General features: G+C 32.4%; 1 protein-coding gene across 4 annotated transcripts in view; it reads left to right on the forward strand.

Annotated features, from left to right (window-relative positions):
• rap1gds1 (RAP1, GTP-GDP dissociation stimulator 1) overlaps positions 1 to 2817 on the forward strand; it is a 72320-nt gene extending 69503 nt beyond the window's left edge. For all 4 annotated transcript variants that reach the window (XM_073907558.1, XM_073907560.1, XM_073907559.1 and 1 more), the window contains one exon: positions 1 to 2817. This exon is cut by the window's left edge and continues 4418 nt beyond it. The gene's annotated coding sequence lies outside the window, so the exon portion shown is untranslated.
• The last annotated feature ends 468 nt before the right edge of the window (positions 2818 to 3285 follow it).

Raw genomic sequence — 3285 nt, forward strand, 5'->3', positions numbered from 1 at the left:
ATGTGATTGAGAAGCATTGGTCTAGAGCAGTGTTTCTCAACCATGTTCCTGTAGGACCACCGGCACTGCATGTTTTGGATGTCTCCTTTTCCTTTCACACTCATTACAGGGCTTTCAGGCTCTTTTGGAGTTTGGAGCACGCCTTGTCTAGACTATATAGTACATAGGTCTCAAACTTGATTGATGGAGGGCTGCAGTTCTCCACAGTTTTGCTCCAACCCTAATCAAACACAGCTGATCCAACTAATCAAGTCTACTAGAGGCACTGATGTGAGTAGGAGGTGGTAAAAGCTAAACTGTGCAGAGCTGCGGCCCTCCAGGAATTGAGTTTGAGACCATAGATATAGTTTATTATTTGTTAAAAGAAGTTTATTTTATTTTTTTAGGAGGTTTGTTCATTTTAGGAACACCAATGAAGGTATTGTGGCCACACTTTATGATTAGTTTGTATTAGTTAACAATAATGTGTTTATTAACATGAACAAACAATGGACTATACATTTATTAGTGTATTTATTCATCGTTGTAAACGTTAGTTAATTGAAATAAAGTCATTCACTGTTAGTTCATGGTGCATTAATTAATGTTAACAAGCATGGATTGGGATTTCTAATAATGCATTAGTAATTGTTGAGCTATGATAAATGAATGATGTACACAAATAGTTTGTTACTAGTTCATAGTAGTAAATATATGAACTAATGAAGCTTTGTTATAAAGTCTGACCGATGTGTTTTGATATCTCTTCTTCTAAAACTCTGATGCTTCAAAATAGACTTTTATATTTGCTTGTGATTTATTATATGAAGTTTAAAAAATGTCTACATGTTGTATAAAGTGATCACGTCTTTTCTTAACCCTGAAATTCATATGTATTTATTTATTTTTGCATTTCTTTTTGAGGTGTAAGAGTTTTGGGCGACTGAAGAGTGTTGTTAAAATGAAGATGCAGATGTTTTAAAGAATGTTGGAAAGTTCCTAAATTGATTTCTTTAGTTTTTGGATACCAACATTCTTCAAAATACCTTATTTACACTGCCAAAAGTATCTGTTTTCTGTGACTTATTGTTTTTTTCTCCATTTATTTATGCTTTTGAATTGCATTATGGGACATTGATCTGTTCTCCAACAACATTTGATGGTGAAAAGTTAGAAAACGTGACTTTTATTGACATTTTTAATAGTTTGAACTGATTTATATTGTCTGGTGCAGTAAATTACATATAAAAATTGAAATATCACACCATTAGTGCATTTTTTGTCATTTTTCTCAGACTTTATTCGTTCTATATTATTTCTTATTCAACATATTGTTTCAAAATACTAAAATGTCATTAAAAGTCACTGTTAAAGCAGAAATAAAGCTCCCATAATGCAATTCATGACTGTAAACAAACAGAAAACTCCAGTGAATCACAAAATACAGATAGTTTTTACAATGTACTTTGACATTAGCAAATAGCAGATAATGAACTATGCATTAGTAAATAATGAGCTATGATTAATAAATAATATACAAGTATTGTTCATTATTAGTTCATAGTAGTAAATATATGAACTAATGAAGCTTTATTATAAAGTCTGTGATGTGTCTCTTCTCCTAAAACTCTGATGCTTCAAAATGGACATTTTTATTTGCTTATGATGATTTATTATATGAAGTTCATAAATGTCTACATGTTTCCTAAAGTGATCACGTCTCTTCAGAAGACTTGGATTTAACCCCATAAGTCATATGTATTTATTTATTTTTGCATTTCCTTATGAGGCGTAAGAGTTTTTGGTGACTGAAGAGTGTTGTCGAAATGAAAATGCAGATTGCTTTCGGCTTCACAACACAAATTAATATATTTTAAAGAATGTTGGAAAGTTTCTAAGTGATTACTATAGTTTATATAGTACTTTTTGGATAGCAACATTACTTAAAATACCTTTTTTACACTGTCAAAGTATCTGTTTTTTGTGGTTCTTTGTTTCTTCCCCAATTTATTTATGCTTTTCAATTGCATTATGGGACTTTTATCTGTTCTTCAACAACTTAAAATGTTAAAAAAGTGACTTTATTGACATTATTAATAGTTTAAAGTGATTAATATTGGCTGTATTTGTGCAAAGTGCAGTAAATTACTGTATCAACTACATTGGAAATACAGTACATTTTTATTTTGCAGACTCTCTACATATTTCTTATTCAACATAATGTTTCAAACCACTAAAATGTCATCAAAAGTCACTGTTAAAGCAGAATCAAAGCTCCCATAATGCAATTCATCACCGTAAATAAACAGAAAACTCCAGTGAATCACAAAATGCAGATATTTTTGGTCATTTCTGGATGGACTGTCCCTATAAAACACACATTTCTGATCAGGAAATGACTAGCATGACTGCCAGTACGCTATTAGCACATGTACATTAGGTTTTCTGAGACATGTGAGACGGGTTTCGTACGCTGTCGAGTAATAATAGTAATAATAACGTATCAGTCGACACGCTCTTTGTGAATGTTTCTATTGAGAAAGTGTCTATTTTGCATGTCCAGCTGCCTGTCCTCTGCAGTATCCTCTGAACATGCACCTCCTTGCATGTCCGATACTGTGAAAAATCACTGTTACGTGGCCATCCTACGTCTGTCAGGTAAAATAACAAGTTCTTATTTATCATGTTTGTATCCTCGAGGAACCACAATGGCAATCCAGTATATCTACAGTAGGAACCGTGCAAGAATATAAGCGGAAAATAATTGTTGTAAATGTCATTGATGAACTGTACATTTCAAAGGTTTAAACTTATTAAAACAATTGCTGGTGATACGTACAGTATGTTGATGCTTTGTGATTGTGCCTCACCTGTGTTAATGTTTTCAGGCTTATTTCATTATGAAAGTAAAAGTCTTGTCGTCGATCCCAGAGCAACAAACAATAACTCGACTTCTAGTTGATCATTCGGAAAAGCTGATTTTCCTGATGAATCATCTGTTGAGTTGCATCCCAATCATCACAAATACTGCAGAAGACCTACTGCAATTAGAGATTCTCACAGAAATCAGTCAAGTTTGGTAAAGGAAAAGTTATGGTTTGGGGTTACATTCAGAATGGAGCACCTTCAGGGGTTTCATTTATAAAACTTTATATGGTAACAATAGTAAGAGTGAACGTACTTCGTTAAATCGTAGTTTATTATGGCTTATATGATTATTTAAAGTCAATATTTAAGTTAAACATAATTACTTAGAGCTGTGCACGTTCTCAAATCAAGATAAATATTCAGTATACAACTTTTGCA

This window comes from Danio rerio, chromosome 7 (genome assembly GCF_049306965.1).
Source record: "Danio rerio strain Tuebingen ecotype United States chromosome 7, GRCz12tu, whole genome shotgun sequence".
In the NCBI taxonomy this organism is placed as follows: Eukaryota; Metazoa; Chordata; class Actinopteri; order Cypriniformes; family Danionidae; genus Danio; species Danio rerio.